This window comes from Argopecten irradians, chromosome 2 (assembly GCF_041381155.1).
Source record: "Argopecten irradians isolate NY chromosome 2, Ai_NY, whole genome shotgun sequence".
Classification (NCBI taxonomy): Eukaryota; Metazoa; Mollusca; class Bivalvia; order Pectinida; family Pectinidae; genus Argopecten; species Argopecten irradians.
The window spans coordinates 39464193-39483581 of NC_091135.1; the positions used below are offsets into that span (position 1 = coordinate 39464193).

General features: G+C 38.4%; 1 protein-coding gene across 1 annotated transcript in view; it reads left to right on the top strand.

Annotated features, from left to right (window-relative positions):
- LOC138316639 (ATP-dependent DNA helicase Q4-like) overlaps window positions 1–19389 on the top strand; it is a 280275-nt gene that overhangs the window by 219586 nt on the left and 41300 nt on the right. The window lies entirely within an intron of this gene.

The window sequence follows — 19389 nt, forward strand, 5'->3', positions numbered from 1 at the left end:
CTGAAGAATTATTATTGTTGATTTTGTGAACACGATAACTTGAGTAAATAGAGCTTAGTGAAACTTTGTATGTAGACTAACTGTGGATTGAACTTGGACGAGTATGAAAATTGGCCCTATTTGATCGTAACTTACGGAGTTATTGTCCTTTGTAATAATAATTATTGAACCTTGTGAAAACGATAACTTGAGTTAAAATATGAACCGAGCTTCTTGAAACTTTGTATGTAGACTAACATTGTAAATATCTCGTCAAGTTCAAAAATCAGCTTGATTCAACAATAATTTATGGAGTTAGTGCCCTTTAATTTGCAATAATTATTATTGTTGACCTTGTGAACACAATAACTTGAGTAAATATAAACAGAGCTTAATGAAACTTTGTATGTAGACTAACATTGGAAAGATCTCGGACAAATTCGAAAATCAGCTGAATTCCAAGGTAATTTATGGAGTTATTGCCCTTGGCACTAATAATTATCATTGACCGTTGTGAACACAATTACTAGAGTAATTGTAAAGCAAGCTTAATGAAACTGTGTAAATATAAACTAACATTGCAAAGATCTTGGACGTTGAAATTGGCCTGATTCGACTTTAACTTACTTACGGAGTTATTGCCCTTTGCAATAATAAATATTAGACGTTGTGAACATGGTAATGTGAGTAAATATGCACCAAGCTTAATAAAACTTTGTATGTAGACCTATTAGATGTATGTTCCTATTTCGTGAACAGAAGACATCAGTTGACTAGTAGATAACATAACTAATTTGTATCAAATATCAAGTGACCTTTAGGGCCCATCGGCCTCTTGTTTCAAATTAATAAAGTGCGGTCATTTTGAATTTCACTAACTTTAAATATAAATATTCTATCATGTTAATAATAATATTAGACCCACATAACAAAACCAAATTCTTGCAATTTTGTGTTTAAAGTGTTGTCATATGTCCTTGAGTCTAGCCTCAGTACCATCAACAGCAGATAACTCTGATATAAGGCAGAATATTGAAATTACAGTGACATCATAATAAACTGGTAATGATCAAATCTATATCCTCGCACCAAAGGCTCTGCCAGAAGCCATGTCATCCTATTTCAAATTTACTTTCCATATCAAGGAAGAATTTTGAGAGTGTTATTTGATTGTCTGTGGTGTACAGAATATCAATCCTTTGGTTATGTTATATAAAATTAATTTTACTCCTTGAATAATCAGATATGTCGCTCACCTAAAATTCTAAAGTGTCATTTCAAATTTTGGAAGTTATTTGATAAATTCCATATCATACAGCCAAAAGTTAACAATTCTCTATGGTAGATAATCTCATGCATACATCTCCATTGCTCTTTTAGTATTGCAGTCGGCAACTGGAGTGTAAAAATATGTACAAAATTTACATAAAACATTGCAAACAAAAATCATAATAAGAAATTCATTCTTTGTGATGGAACAAATATTCCCTGAACTCAAAATTTTATTTTGCACAAAAAGTTGCAACACATAAAAACAAACCATAGCTGCATTGAAGGAAACAGCATGGTAAAGGACTTATTTTAAGCCTTTAAAGTTAAGTACCAATTGGCCGATTATTTTCACAATTTAGTGGGTCATCATAATGTTCACTATATTGAGAATGGCCTTGTTTTTACCTAAAAGTGCAAAATTATGATCCTGCATAAATAGCCCACTTTACAGTAATTGTGGAAGCTTTAAATGAGTTTCATTTTAATAGTAATATCTTAGAAGATGTTGATTGGTTATGATGAAATGTACACTTATTTAAGTTGTGTGGGTGAAGTGAAACTGTCATGTTTCATTTTCTCATCGCCGATAACTCTTAAATTAGTTGGTTATGCAGGTTACAAACTTGTGTCGTCTGTCCACAAAACACTGGTACAATTCAAATATACCAATATATTTTATTGATCTTTAAATTCATATTTAATACTTCAGCAAGAGGGGGAAAACGTTTTTTAAAAATCCGGGAATGTACATGATGTTTCATGAGAATGGGAAATTATGATGAATCATAGCTGCTTCAAAAATATCATTTTTTATAGAGCATGCACATTTCTATTCAATCAACCGAATAACTGGAAGCGTTCTTGTCATTTAATATTTAGTATTTATTTAACATCACTAATCTGGTGGTTTGAAAGTTTTTGAAATGAGCAAACAATCAATCTAGGTACATGAATAGTATAATGATAAATATGTAAAAGAAAAAAGCTTGTTCTTAATTAATTATTAATTAACATCTTACCTTCATCTCCAAATATTCCTTCTGTGTCAAAGTAGCCATGAGCGTCCAGTTTCCAGTGGACTCAACTATAGGTCAGTTTTGGTGTCCAGTAATGTCCAAGTGTCCAGAGAAATATAGTCTCGCTAACACACGGACAAAAAGGATGAGGAGTTGTACCAAATTAAACAGCAAGGACGACTCAGTTGTTCATTGTTTGCAAATAAAAGATAATGAATTAACACAATGTCTTGTGTGGAAGGTAGTGTGCCAGTGACAGAGTATTCGCTGTATCAATAATCCATACGACGCTGGACAGGCGCTTGCTACGGCAGCTGGAGAAAGCTCAGAGCATTACAGCTACCCTGGTACATATAGTCTTTATAGATACCCAACTAATTAATGTATACAGAAATACCTAGCTCATAAATCTGTAGGATTTAGTACAACTCAACTTATAACAAGGTCTGGATCCCACATACCCAACTTAGATCTGACGGTAACCTAAGTCTTAACTCTTCATGAACTTTCCACTCATTACTAAATAGACCCTAAGATCTTAAAACCCATTTACTAACTTTTGTTGAGGTTAATATGGTGTTACACTGACCTGTTAGAATAATGACTGACAGTGTAGCCAGATGTCATTATTTCAGATTTTAACAGGTTGCTATAAAACCTAATTGACTAATGCCAAGGTCATTAATAGTAATTATGACATTATAATCAATATATGATGTACACTAATTGTCTCTGTAGATGGACACATCATATCGGAGTCAAATTTTGCCTGGTCTTGTATTTAAGCAAAATTGAATTTTTTGCCAATATTTCCATTAAATATTTTTGTGATAAGTGGAAACTTATACTCATGGCTATGTATCATGTAATTTATGGAACAAGTTAACTTACTTGATATGTCACAAGCCTAAATGTGGAAAATCCTTTATTTATACCCTGAACCCTTGTAACTTTTGACCATGGTGTTAGAATAATTACACTATAAAAACCTTGGTCAGTGCTGAGTCTGACCCATGAATAGATAGTTATTTTAACTGACACTTCAATCACTGGGTCATCTTGGCCTAGAGGTAGAGGGATAACAATGGGCTATCCGACATCTTAACCACTCGTGCAACATGCTAAACAGGTGAATGGATAACAGTTTTGGCTATTAACTAATAAGGCATGAAACAGCTGTGAACTGGCATGGTAGCCCTGGGTGTCCTGAGTGTTAAAATGTCATAGGGGAAGAGCTGATGGCCCAAGGGGGAAGAGCTACTAGTCCATTGGGGAAAGAGCTACTAGTCCATTGGGGAAAGAGCTACTAGTCCACTGGGGAAAGAGCTACTAGCCCATTGGAGAAGAGCTACTAGCCCATGGGGGAGGAGCTGTACAAGTCCATTGGGAATGAGCTACTAGCCCATTGGGGAAGAGCTACTAGCCCATCCAGGAGGAGCTGTACTAGCCCATTGGGAAAGAGCTACTAGCCCATTTGGAAAGAACTACTAGTCCATGGGGAAGAGCTACTAGCCTATTGGGGAATAGCTACTAGCCCATTGGGGAAGAGCTACTAGCCCATGGGGGAGGAGCTGTACTAGCCCATTGGGAAAGAGCTACTAGTCCATCGGGGAAGAGCTACTAGCCCATTGGGAAAGAGCTACTAGCCTATTGGGGAAGAACTGCACTAACCCATTGGAAAAGAGCTACTAGCCGATCGTGGAAGAGCTACTAGCCCATCAGGGAAGAGCTGTACTAGCCCACCGGGTAAAGAGCTACAAGCCCATTTGGAAAGAGCTACTAGCCCATTGGGGAAGAGCTACTAGCCTATTGGGAAAGAGCTACTAGCCCATCAGGGAAGAGCTGTACTAGCCCACCGGGTAAAGAGCTACAAGCCCATTTGGAAAGAGCTACTAGCCCATTGGGAAAGAGCTACTAGCCCATTGGGGAAAGAGCTGATGGCTAAGGACCTTTAACCACTTACCCGCTGACGTTTCTTATGATGGAATGATAGACTATGTACTAGGGTGAAGTGTTATAGAGGTTATTTAGCTCACTGTGCAGACCCATTACAACATTGATTTGATAGTCTGCAGTGTTACATAACATTTAAAGTAGCGCATGTTTGATGTTGTGGCAAATCAGAATTGTCCAATCTATCAACAGATATTGAGTAGGAAATGTCATCATTCTCCGTTAACAGCCACTAAATACTATCTCTTGGTCTCTTGAAAATGATGGCAAACAATGAAATCTCCAGCTGCTGCCCAGCTAGACCAATATAAAAGAGGTGTGATTGTCCAAACCGTAAGTTTCCTTCACTTTCACCCTGAGTTAATTATACACACCAGAAATTTCATAGAATTTGATGTCTACGGAGTATTTGCTTGATTTGACAAACATGAGGAAAAAATTGGAAAGCAAAAAATCTTTTTATTAATGGCAAACAACCCTGTAACATTTTGGTGAAGAAACTGAAAAAAGGATTATATATTGCAAGCTTGATATTTGAGAAGGTGTCTTGGAAATTAGGAAATTGTTTAATTTGTGTGTTTTAGAAATTAAAAAAAACCCACCAATTTTGTGTTTTTCACCATTCCTGAAATTGTCAGTTTTAATTTTTTTTTTTTTTTTTTTTTTTTTTTGCAAGTTGGTGCATATGCTCAAGACATTAGATTAGGCATTTAAATTTGCATCTATATGTTGGAAATATAGGATAATTTCCTATAATGATTTTGACCTTCCCGGCAACATTTTGTTATGTAATAGGTTGGAAATCTGATAATGTGAAAAATACTATACACTTTTGGAATTAAGAAAACCACAAGATTTGATGTAATTTTATGTTCTTTGGACATTAAGAAAACCACAAGATTGGCTACAATTTTGAAATTAAGAAAATCACGAGATATGATATATTTTTGTCTCTTGAATTCAAAATGTGTGTGATTTCTACATTAATCTGGGTCATAATAAACTATTGTCATCATGCATCGTCCATCCTCGTGCGCCATGTGTAAACTTTTCATTCAAACAACTACTTCTCAAAAACAAAAACGCCCAGGGTACTGATATTGGGCCTATAGCATGAAGGTTTGTTCAAGTTTGTTCAAATGAATGACCTTGATCTTCATTCAAGGTCACAGGGGTCAAATAGGCTAAAATCCTTAAACAACTTCTTGTGAATAGGCTAAAATCCTTAAACAACTTCTTGTGAATAACTAAGAGACCTAGAGACCTGATATTGGGCCTGTAGCATGCTTGGATAAAAGGCTACCAAATTTGTTAAAATGAAGGACCTTGACTTTCATTAAGGTCAAAGGGGTCAAAAAGGCAAAAATGTTTTAAACAACTTCTTCTCAAGAACCAAAAGACACAGGATGCTCATATTAGGTGTGCGGCATGCTGGGATGAAGAGCTAACAAGTTTGTTACAATAAATGACCTTGACCTTAATTCAAGGTAAAAGGTGTCAAATATAAAATAAGTATTAAACTATCTTCCTATGGCATGTATGGTCTATACAGATGCCAGAGCTTTGCAGACAATCATCCCATAATGCGCCAGTGTGCATTATGAAGATTGTCTGTAAAACTCTGGCATCTATATAGACCATAGATGCCATAGGAAGACAGTTGGATGCTTGAATAGACACTTTGTACTGTATCAGAAAACAGGGCATACCAAAATTTATCTCAAGAAAAGAGATATTCACCAAATGGCTAACGAGGAAGTAAAAGATACATTAGTCTTGTTAAAAGTGCACATCTTTCTTGAGGCTTCGGCAAGTTGGTCATTATAAAGAAATGAAATGGTCCTTTATGGACTCTGACAGGAGAACTTGGGGTCAGATCTGTTAAAGGGATTCAATTCAACGAGTAGTTCGTTTTTATTACTGTCAGAAATTGATGTGATTAACTACTTTGTTACAGATTTTATTGGGAAACTTCATTTTATTGTATGACGGCTAATCTTGTTCGCGTACAATGGATCTGCGTACACAATTTCTGTTTGTATTGCGTGCTCATGCGTATGTAATGTTTTGCAATAGTGATGGGTATTTATTTTGACCGAGAGAGGAAAACATCCTATACAAAGTCAAGAGATTGCTTTATATGCATAGCGGTCAATATTTTGTTGTGATCAATCTCAAGAACTTCATCAGGGTCAGGATTTATTTGGCATTAATCAGGTCCGCGGGCACTCAAGACTAAAGCGGTCAGTATATTGTTTAGACCATTCAATAGGGATGTGGGAGTCTCATAATTGGTCAGCTTTACCATATTTAAACAAAGAAGAACTCCCACAGAAAACTGATATCTTTCATCAGATATATTTTATACTGTATGTATAGCTAATTTTTATAAACTTTTATGATAATAGTCATGTTTTGAGTCACCACAGGTAACATGTACCATTAATCAAAACATTAATCTGAATCAGAACTAAATACAGCGGACCCGTGATAATCCGGACGCTGGTAGTCCGGAAAACACACAATGCGGACGGAAATGTCAGGGAACTGATTTCCATAACATTATTTATACTCACTAGTCCAGAAATTTAAATTCCGAATCTGAAACCCCATTTTTGGAACGGAATGCAATTTTCATTGATAAATTCCCGCAATAATCGGTACAACTTTCTGTCGCCACGTTCCGAGAAAATCCAGTCATGTGTAAAACATACACTACCACTTGACACTGTGTGTTGTCATAACAACGGCTGCCAGTTCATAGCCACAGGCGTTTACCTCAACACCTTTGTCAAGGGTTCATGCAGTCATGTAACAGTTCATTGGTTTCTATAGGAGATCAAACTCCAGTGTCAGGTCGACTGAATTGCAATATATGGAAGAGACAAAATTCCCATGCGAGTAATTCCCCTTGTAGATATGCACATGATTTGTACTCAAATTGGTCAATGGAAAGTGTGATTTATGAATGGAATTCGTTTACTACGCATAGCAACGTGTAGTATTTTCAGGGGGCACTGTCTTTAATTTCCCCTGCGAACCACAATTTTGATGATATATTTTGTAAATGAAATCCATTGTGTGTATTAATAATTTATAAACATTTTCACGGCTTTTAACCGTGAATAAAGATCATTAATCTATTATACTTCACGTATCTGTTCGACTACTATATGTACTAAATATGCGTTATATCGAAATGCCCAAATATTTAGTAATATATATGATACATAACAAAATCTCTCAAGTCATTTAAAATTTCTCTCTAAGTTTTCTTTTCTTGCATTTTTAGCTCACCTGGCCCGAAGGGCCGGTGAGTTTATGTCATGGTGCGGCGTCCGTCGTCCGTCCATCAATATTTCCTTTAAATCGCTTCTAGTCATAGAGTTCTGCATGGATTATAATCAAATTTGGCCACAAGCATCCTTGGGGGAGAGGGAACAGAACTTGTATAAATTTTGGCTCTGACCCCTCGGGGGCAGGAGGGGCGGGGCCCACTAGGGGAAATAGAGGTAAATCCTTTAAATCGCTACTTGTCCTAGAGTTCTGCATGGATTGTAACCAAAATTAGCCACAAACATCCTTGGGGGAAGGGGAACAGAACTTGTATAAATTTTGGCTCTGACCAACCGGGGGCAGGAGGGGCGGGGCCCAATAGGGGAAATAGAGGTAAATCCTTTAAATCGCTACTAGTCATAGAGTTCTACATGGATTGTAACCAAATTTGGCCACAAACATCCTTGGGGGAATTGGTACAGAACTTGTATAAATTTTGGCTCTGATCCCCCGGGGGCAGGAGGGGCGGGGCCCAATAGGGGAAATAGAGGTAAATCCTTTAAATCGCTTCTAGTCATAGAGTTCTGCACGTATTGTAACCAAATTTGGCCACATGGAACTATGTCAATTTCAAAAGAGCCTTAATATAACTATTAGGGTAAATAAAGTTGGTATAAACCTTTCAAATGTCAATGACGCTTGAAAGGTCTGTTAAAAAAGTGACTCCACTTTTAAGTGGTCCAGGAGTACAGTGAACGGCGGCTGGTGAAATCTTCTCCTCATACAATGAAGTCCCACTTTAATCTAAAATCTAAGAAATATAATTATAGGGAGGATTTTATTGAAATGTCAATCATTTGATAATCTATGAGAGGTTTTGTGTTACTCTAATATGTCCTAATGAGTAACCGGGGCAGGATTAGAAGCGCGGTTTTAGACCTGAATATGAATATTATCAATTACTGGTTCGCAATCCAACATCATTGGGTGGAAATTGAATTTGATTCTAAATTGCATGTATGCCTGAATCTCACTAATAGCATTTTCTCATGATAGAAATCTTAAAGATCAAGATATTCTCCTATAATGCAATTAGTGGAATATGATGCCAACGTTTAAAACTTGTTATGAGCACTATACAAGGTATGTGTGGCTTTATCATAGTTTGCGGGGTTTTTTTGTTCTGAAATGGCATGTTTATTTTCTGGTGCAACATGAAATTCTGGTTCAAATGCACGTTATGATATAATATAGTCTTCTTTAAGAATTGCTCACCTGTGAAAATAAGAAAATGATGGTTTGATAGCTCTTCTGTTCTGACTGGAAGATTTTAATGGTATCTATAAACATTGTAACCACAAGCCTTATTCCACTTTGGAGCCGATTGGTAGAATATTTTTGTTCATCCTTTCTGTTACATTACACTTCTAGTCATTAGTTAGATGGTTACTTAAACGGTCTGGATTACAAATGTTTTGATCTGACAAAGTTTGTGTTGTTAGTCAATATGTAACATAAGATGATCCATTCCCTAACATTTCCGTTTGGACTGTTGAGACATATCCTGTCCCTGTCCCATCCCTGTCCTGCCCAGTTATGTTATATCCTGTCCTGTCCTGTCCTGTTATGTTATATCCTGTCCCTGTCCCATCCCTGTCCTGCCCTGTTATGTTATATCCTGTCCCTGTCCCACCCCTGTCCTGTCCTGTTATGTTATATCCTGTCCCTGTCCTGTTATGTTATATCCTGTCCTGTCTCATCCCTGTCCTGTCCCTGTCCTGCCCCATTATGTTATATCCTGTCCTGTCCCATCCCTGTCCTGCCCTGTTATGTTATATCCTGTCCCTGTCCCATCCCTGTCCTGCCCTGTTATGTTATATCCTGTCCTGTCCCATCCCTGTCCTGCCCTGTTATGTTATATCCTGTCCTGTCCCATCCCTGTCCTGCCCTGTTATGTTATATCCTGTCCTGTCCCATCCCTGTCCTGCCCTGTTATGTTATATCCTGTCCCTGTCCCATCCCTGTCCTGCCCTGTTATGTTATATCCTGTCCCTGTCCTGTTATGTTATATCCTGTCCCTGTCCCTGTCCCATCCCTGTCCTGTCCTGTTATGTTATATCCTGTCCTGTCCCATCCCTGTCCTGCCTGTTATGTTATATCCTGTCCCTGTCCCATCCCTGTCCTGCCCTGTTATGTTATATCCTGTCCTGTCCATCCCTGTCCTGTCCTGTTATGTTATATCCTGTCCCTGTCCCATCCCTGTCCTGTCCTGTTATGTTATATCCTGTCCCTGTCCTGTTATGTTATATCCTGTCCTGTCCCATCCCTGTCCTGCCCTGTTATGTTATATCCTGTCCCTGTCCCATCCCTGTCCTGCCCTGTTATGTTATATCCTGTCCCTGTCCCATCCCTGTCCTGCCCTGTTATGTTATATCCTGTCCTGTCTCATCCCTGTCCTGCCCTGTTATGTTATATCCTGTCCCTGTCCCATCCCTGTCCTGCCCTGTTATGTTATATCCTGTCCTGTCTCATCCCTGTCCTGCCCTGTTATGTTATATCCTGTCCCTGTCCCATCCCTGTCCTGCCCTGTTATGTTATATCCTGTCCTGTCTCATCCCCGTCCTGCCCTGTTATGTTATATCCTGTCCTGTCCATCCCTGCCTGCCCTGTTATGTTATATCCTGTCCTGTCCCATCCCTGTCCTGCCCTGTTATGTTATATCCTGTCCTGTCCCATCCCGTCCTGCCCTGTTATGTTATATCCTGTCCCTGTCCCCATCCCTGTCCTGCCCTGTTATGTTATATCCTGTCCTGTCTCATCCCGTCCTGCCCTGTTATGTTATATCTGTCCTGTCCCATCCCTGTCCTGCCCTGTTATGTTATATCCTGTCCTGTCTCATCCCCGTCCTGCCCTGTTATGTTATATTCTGTCCCTGTCCCATCCCTGTCCTGTCCTGTTATGTTATATCCTGTCCCTGTCCCATCCCTGTCCTGCCCTGTTATGTTATATCCTGTCCTGTCCCATCCCCGTCCTGCCCTGTTATGTTATATCCTGTCCCTGTCCCATCCCTGTCCTGCCCTGTTATGTTATATCCTGTCCTGTCTCATCCCTGTCCTGCCCTGTTATGTTATATCCTGTCCCTGTCCCATCCCTGTCCTGCCCTGTTATGTTATATCCTGTCCTGTCTCATCCCCGTCCTGCCCTGTTATGTTATATCCTGTCCCTGTCCATCCCTGTCCTGCCCTGTTATGTTATATCTGTCCTGTCCATCCCGTCCTGCCTGTTATGTCCTGTCCATCCCGTCCTGCCTGTTATGTTATATCCTGTCCTGTCTCATCCCTGTCCCTGTCCTGTTATGTTATATCCTGTCCCTGTCCCATCCCTGTCCTGCCCTGTTATGTTATATCCTGTCCCTGTCCCATCCCTGTCCTGCCCTGTTATGTTATATCCTGTCCTGTCTCATCCCTGTCCTGCCCTGTTATGTTATATCCTGTCCCTGTCCCATCCCTGTCCTGTCCTGTTATGTTATATCCTGTCCCTGTCCCTGTCCCATCCCTGTCCTGTCCTGTTATGTTATATCCTGTCCTGTCTCCATCCCGTCCTGCCCTGTTATGTTATATCTGTCCTGTCCCATCCCTGTCCTGCCCTGTTATGTTATATCTGTCCCTGTCCCATCCCTGTCCTGTCCTGTTATGTTATATCCTGTCCCTGTCCCATCCCTGTCCTGCCCTGTTATGTTATATCCTGTCCCTGTCCCATCCCTGTCCTGCCTGTTATGTTATATCTGTCCTGTCCCACCTGTCCTCCTGTCCTGTTTCCTGTGTATGTTATATCCTGTCCTGTCCCATCCCTGTCCTGCCCTGTTATGTTATATCCTGTCCTGTCCCATCCCTGTCCTGCCCTGTTATGTTATATCCTGTCCCTGTCCCATCCCTGTCCTGTCCTGTTATGTTATATCCTGTCCTGCCCTGTTTATCCTGTCCTGTCCTTCCCTGTCCTCTCCGTCTGTTATGTTATATCCTGTCCTGTCCCATCCTGTCCTGCCCTGTTATGTTATATCCTGTCCCTGTCCCATTCCTGTCCTGCCTGTTATGTTATATCCTGTCCCTGTCCCATCCTGTCCTGCCCTTTTGTTATATCCCTGTCCCATCCTGTCCTGCCCTGTTATATCCTGCCCTGTTATGTTATATCCTGTTCCTGTCCCATACCGGTCCTGTCCTGTTATGTTATATCCTGATGTTATATCCTGTTCCTGTTCCATACCCGTCCTGCCCTGTTATGTTATATCCTGCCCTATCCCTGTCCAGCCATGTTATGTTATATCCTGTCCCATCCCTGTCCTGCCCTGTTATGTGATATCCTGTCCTATCCTCTGTCAGGTATTGAGTCTTATTCTGCCCTGTCCTAGCAGTCCTGTCATAATGTTTATAAAAGACAATTAGGTACACAGTTTGTTAGTGACCTAATAAGGAAAATTAACGCACCTCGGACAGATGTGTCCCTAAATGATTGGCAGTGAGCTGTCACGTGGTGACCCCCTATCACTTTATAGGGGGTCAGAAAATTTTATTATGGTGCAATATGGCGGCTGTCGCCCTCGCTTCAAAATTGTAACATATTCTCTTCAACTAAATATACCATTTCATTACCGTAAAAATATATTTTACTTATTATCAATTTTTTATGTAAAATTAATTTAAAATCATTTTAATACTTAAAATTAAATTAAATGCATTTTTTAAATACAAGTTGCTTACCCTACGCCAGTTTGAAAGTTGATGACGCGGTGAAAGTCAAACGTAAGAATTCAAGCGTTTTCTTCACTGGGATCATAAACAAATGGAGGTGTTCGTATCTATCAACCCTCACTTTACAATTAATTTATCGGCATTTCTTTAAGTGATTATCTCAGCGAGAATGCAGAGATGATCATGGAGTCTGCGCTATAAATTTTGGATGGATGTTTGTGTCGCTTTTGTTTGTGATGCTTTCAATATACAACCAGTCTGATGTCGCATTGAGGTAGGCCTATTGTGCACCTGGAATGTCGAATTATTGTTGATTTATGAATTATTCAGTATTGTTCTTCAGGTTCCTTATACAGTTATTTGAAGATTCCGGAAAGAAATACATAAATAAATATGTAGGCCTACTGTAGGCCAAATATTTTAAAAGTGGCAATTGATTGTATACTTCGCCATCATGATTCAGGTTTAATTTCAGATTCTTGAGAAAACAAATAGGAAACAAAGATCTAATGAAACAAATAAATGGTCCTCAATGCGATAATTATTACATTACCCATTATTATTAGTTATATAGTCAGTCACAAATTGAAGCAAAAAAGGGGGCACTGAATAAAACCAATTTTGCAAAAGAAATCAATAAAAAAATACTCAGTTTAATTTGAGTTCAGTGAAATTGAGGCCTGAAAAAAGGCGGGGGGGGGGGGGGGGGGGACGCTTATACGAATAGGGGTGCTCATAGGACTGAAAATGGTATTTATGGTAATTTCAGCTATATATGAATTCTACAGTCACAAAACCAGTGGGCTTATCATGTACTTGGCAAAAACAAAAGATCACTGTTAAATAGATCAAGAAGGTCTCTAAATATGAATTTTAAACCCAATTTTAGAATTTCTAAAGCAACATTCAATTGTCTCTAAATATCATTGCACCCATTCAACACCATTGACTAATTTCTAAACAACACAATATTATCTTTACAAATCATAGTGCAATATAATTTTTGTAGGGAAAAAAAATCTCTTAAAGATCAATATCGCATGACTGCTGGAACAAACTGCTGCAGTTGACTTTCTGTGGCTTTAGTCTGCATGGTAGCACAAATGTGATTTTGATGATAAAAACAGACAGATTTCAACTGTGATGAGAAAATCATTGTAAAGCATGTCTCTTATTTTTTTAACAATATAATTGATATTTTTATAGTTTTGGAACAGCATCAGGCTTTGTGTAATGTTTGAAACCTCTGGTGCATATTGGAACTGGTGACCGGATCGTGACGCCTTTTCAATTCCCCGGTAATCAAAGACTTAAATCTTCATTGCAGTCATGCAAATGAATATCTCTCTGAGATATATCATATATGATGTTAGAACTTGATTATCCTGTTTCAGAATCCTGTTTAGAATAATAGATTCTCTCCAGGAATTGTATAGATCACAGACTGTGTAACGGTATATAATAATACACAGTAATATTGATGGATACTTAAGTATACAACACTGTAACAAACAACACACAAACCCTTTCATTCTACAGATTTATTGATATGGATATTACATGTCAGGGTTTTATTGACCGTTAGCCAAGGAGACATTTGAAGCCGTTCCAAAAGTGCTTGTGTCCGTGTGATTATTATCAATAAAAGATAATTAGGGTCCTATATCAGAGGCTAAATGGTCTGCTACATCCATTGTGGGAATCCTTATCTACAAACTAAATGGTCTGCTGCATCCATTGTGGGAATCTTTATCTACAAACTAAATGGTCTGCTACATCCATTGTGGGAATCCATATCTACAAACTAAATGGTCTGCTACATCCATTGTGTGAATCTTTATCTACAAACTAAATGGTCTGCTACATCCATTGTGGGAATCCTTATCTACAAACTAAATGGTCTGCTACATCCATTGTGGGAATCCTTATCTACAAACTAAATGGTTTGCTACATCCATTGTGGGAATCCTTATCTACAAACTAAATGGTCTGCTACATCCATTGTGGGAATCCATATCTACAAACTAAATGGTCTGCTACATCCATTGTGTGAATCCTTATCTACAAACTAAATGGTCTGCTACATCCATTGTGTGGAATCCCTATCTACAAACTAAATGGTCTGCTACATCCATTGTGGGAATCCTTATCTACAAACTAAATGGTCTGCTACATCCATTGTGGGAATCCTTATCTACAAACTAAATGGTCTGCTACATCCATTGTGGGAATCCTTATCTGCAAACTAAATGGTCTGCTACATCCATTGTGGGAATCTTTATCTACAAACTAAATGGTCTGCTACATCCATTGTGGGAATCCATATCTACAAACTAAATGGTCTGCTACATCCATTGTGGGAATCCTTATCGACAAACTAAATGGTCTGCTACATCCATTGTGGGAATCTTTATCTACAAACTAAATGGTCTGCTACATCCATTGTGGGAATCTTTATCTACAAACTAAATGGTCTGCTACATCCATTGTGGGAATCCTTATCTACAAACTAAATGGTCTGCTACATCCATTGTGGGAATCCTTATCGACAAACTAAATGGTTTGCTACATCCATTGTGGGAATCTTTATCTACAAACTAAATGGTCTGCTACATCCATTGTGGGAATCCTTATCTACAAACTAAATGGTCTGCTACATCCATTGTGGGAATCCTTATCTACAACGTAAATGGTCTGCTACATCCATTGTGGGAATCCTTATCGACAAACTAAATGGTCTGCTACATCCATTGTGGGAATCTTTATCTACAAACTAAATGGTCTGCTACATCCATTGTGGGAATCCTTATCTACAAACTAAATGGTCTGCTACATCCATTGTGGGAATCCTTATCTACAAACTAAATGGTCTGCTACATCCATTGTGGGAATCCATATCTACAAACTAAATGGTCTGCTACATCCATTTTGGGAATCCTTATCTACAAACTAAATGGTCTGCTACATCCATTATGGGAATCCTTTATCTACAAACTAAATGGTCTGCTACATCCATTGTGGGAATCCTTATCTACAAACTAAATGGTCTGCTACATCCATTGTGGGAATCCTTATCTACAAACTAAATGGTCTGCTACATCCATTGTGGGAATCCTTATCTACAAACTAAATGGTCTGCTACATCCATTGTGGGAATCATTATCTACAAATTCTCTTAGCAGAATAAGGTTGACCATGTAGCCAGATTGCTTTCAATATGAATGAAAATATTTGCCACCAGTTAAGAGTAAAATCTCTATAAATATACCGTACTTTATGTCATCATTACTTCTTTGTTGACCTCAGGGGTCATCCTTTGTTGACCTCGGGGGTCATCCGTACTTTGTGTCATCATTACTTCTTTGTTGACCTCAGGGGTCATCCTTTGTTGACCTCAGGGGTCATCCTTTGTTGACCTCAGGGGTCATAAATATACTTAATGTCCTCATTACTTCTTTGTTGACCTCAGGGGTCATCCTTTGTTGACCTCAGGGGTCATCCTTTGTTGACCTCAGGGGTCATAAATATACTTAATGTCCTCATTACTTCTTTGTTGACCTCAGGGGTCATCATTACTTCTTTGTTGACCTCAGGGGTCATCCTTTGTTGACCTCGGGGGTCATCCTTTGTTGACCCTTTAGATTCATCTTCAGATTGAATCTGCTTGCACTGAACACTATTAAAGCAACCATTTGAAATTTTAAATCATACATATATCTGGTGTCATTTAGATGAAACAATCCTGAGTAAAAATCACAGCAGGGAAGACTGGTCCAGTTCTTGGCTTCCTGGCTTCATAAGAAACGGATATTGCCGTTTGTAAGGAACATTTTTATGTCCCTTCCATGAAATGTTTGGATGGGGGAATATTCATGGAGGGTCTATGGACTATAGAGTAAGCCATACCTTGGGGGGATATTCATGGAGGGCCTATGGCCTATAGAGTAAGCCATACCCTTGGGGGGATATTCATGGAGGGCCTATGGCCTATAGAGTAATTAAGCCATACCCTTGGAGGGGTCGGTATTCATAGAGGGCCTATGGCCTATAGAGTAAGCCATACCTTTGGGGGAGGGGATATTAATAGAGGTCATATGGCCTATAGAGTAAGCCATACCTTTGGGGGAATATTCGTGTAGGGCCTATAGAGTAAGCCATACCTTACTTTTGGTGACTTGAAACATTTGACTTCTATTTTAAACAACATAAACTGATCCCAAATGAACCTTTCAGAATGTAATTTGTGATTTGCCAGCTGTCAGTCAAATGGAACAGGTACCACATATGCCATGAATTTAGTAATTTGTATACTAAGACATTTGTTCTGATATTGAATGGAAACTTGTGCCTGTGAGAGGACAGGGTGTGGCTAGACATACTTCTGGTGATCAGTCAGTTCCTTCTCACATAATGTCAAAAACATTGTCCTTTAGTCTTTGTTATGGTCATTGTTATGAAGATAATGTATGCTTACTTGTCAAAAACAGAAGATGACCTAACAGTTAACTAGTTATTGAATTATTTATCTGAAATTTGGAAAAAATTTAATTGTTGAGTCAAATCTCAGTACTTGATAAACGCTGAAGTTTATGTGCTCTTCAGAAAAAGATAATCAACTTCAAACATAAATAGCATATGGTTGCATCTCCATATACCGTATTTGCTGTAATTAGTGCCCCTCCCCTTTGTAGAGAGAGTTTAAGTTGTATAAACGCCCCTTTTCCATGGATTGAACAATGTTTTACAACACATAATGCCTCTAACATCAGCATTGTATCCCATATTACATGAACTTAAACGAGTCTTTTACATGTGAATCACAACATAGTAATGCGTCTCAGAGGATAAAAGACAGTTATCCTGCAACTGTCCCACATACTGACCGATAGCTACTGCTGGATAAACTATATCCTCCAATAAGATCACGTGAATTTGTTCCATATCTGACGGAACTTTTTTTAACTTTACCCAGAACTTGAACCTTCCGGTGAATGAAACGTCATTCAGTCCCGCTAAAATGTGACGTCACATTCATCGAAATGATGTCATTTTTACGATATCGAAAATCTCGTATGGCGGTGTCATCTTTTTCTTGGCTCATGACAAAGGTATGCATTGTTAAGTAATTCTTTAATGGGTATTAATTGTTATTTTAGTATTTTCATTTCCTTTCAGTGATATATCACACTGAATAGAATTACGGTTACTGTTTGTGAATGCGCTTATTTATTTTCGACGGCAGTAACAAGAGTACACTCTCATTCGGTTAAGTGAATGAATCTTTACCTCCGCATCAAAGAAGCGTCTCGCTTTGAGCGAAACAAAGAAAGGAACTGTCAATTTGCTTTTGTTTTGAATGCCATAATGGTTGCAGGATAAACAGAATACACGGTTAGTATGTTACAATACAAGTTTTATTTTGGTGCTCGACACGGAAAGCCGAGATGACGAGGCTAATCTTACAATACATAAGTCTCGCACCAAAATAAACCTTGTATTGTAAGATACTAACCGTGTATTCTCTATATATATGGTTACTGTTACAGATAAAAGTACCATGAGTACAGAAAGATTTAAAATATGGCTGACTTTTTTCTTCCACAACATACATTTTGGTTCAACTTTGTTTCAATTATCTAAGCGCCATGGGCGCTAATTAAGGCGAATATAGTATACTATACAGGCAGTTATTGTAGCCAGGCAAAAATTTCGCAATTTTGTCTTCATATTTGAAATACTTTTTTTGTTTTCTCTCAACAGTGCCAATGTTCTGCGAAATCGCAAAAATCTCAAACTCTAAACCAAGAGTTGAAGGGTTAATTCATGAACTTGGACACCTTAATTTGTTTGCCACATACATATGTGCCTAAACCCCAGCATTGGTCACGGTATCTCTTCAATCTCATCAGAATCATTAACCATACCAGACAATTCCAGTGCTAATGTCTAAGCTCGCAATGACTGTCCAGTGATTAATTTTGTCACCTCTAGTGCTTGGTCATATTTCTCGACTGGTTTCCAGATGTATGGTAAAGCACAGATATACTGTACTCAGATATAGAACTGGCGACATTGCCCAAAGCCAACGACTGCTTTGCAGATGTATGGTAAAGCACAGATACACTGTACTCAGATATAGAACTGGCAACATCGTCCAAAGCCAACGACTACTTTTCAGATGTATGGTAAAGCACAGATACACTGTCCTCAGATATAGAACCAGCGACATCGCCCACAGCCAATGAACATTGTCATTCATCGTTATCATCAGTTTGAAGACTATTAAGTATCCTGTAGGACTAGCCAGACACACGTGAATGATTAAATTTTCTTACTTTCATTAGCTGTCATAATACAGTCTAGTGCCATGAAAGTGGACATTATGATCTCTGCTATGTTTTATTTCAATTTCAACACATTTTATTGTAAAAAGCAAAAAAAAAAAAAAAACCGAAATGTATATCAGGGTGTCTATTGTTTTCCATGTACAGTGGAACTCAGTTAATACGAACTCGAAGGGACCGAGATAAAACTTTGAGTTATCCGAGTGTTCGAATTAGGCAAATTCTCAAGTCTACTGACAATTTCTTAACTTTATATTTTATTAGCATATATATATATCTCAACTAGTTCCATGTCGTAAAACAATGTAACAAGGAAGCTGTCAAAAGTGTCGATGGTGGTTGCAAATCAACAATAAAACCGAATATATCCAAAATATTGATTCATCAACAGCAGTCACAACAAATTTTTTATGCACATATAAATAGCAGATATAAGTTATGTAAATAAGACACATGTAGTCATAGGAAGTTATACAGGAAGTATGATGTATGATTTTTGTCATTCACACCAAAAATTTACTTTACATTATTTGATTTTTCAATTTTTCCGAATTCAAATTTTCCAAGTTTTATAAACAAAGGGAATTTGGCCAGGATCAGCAAAATACTTTGTATTTAGCCAGGTTATCGAAATTATCCCAGTTCCTATCAACCAAGATCCACTATATTTTAGAAACTGAAATGTAACCAGTGTGTTTTAAGTTATGTTTTCCCTGGATGAAACATGAATTTTAAAATGAAATGTACAGAAGGTGTCTAAACTGTGAAGATAATATAGTTATAACCCTCTTAACGAAGTTA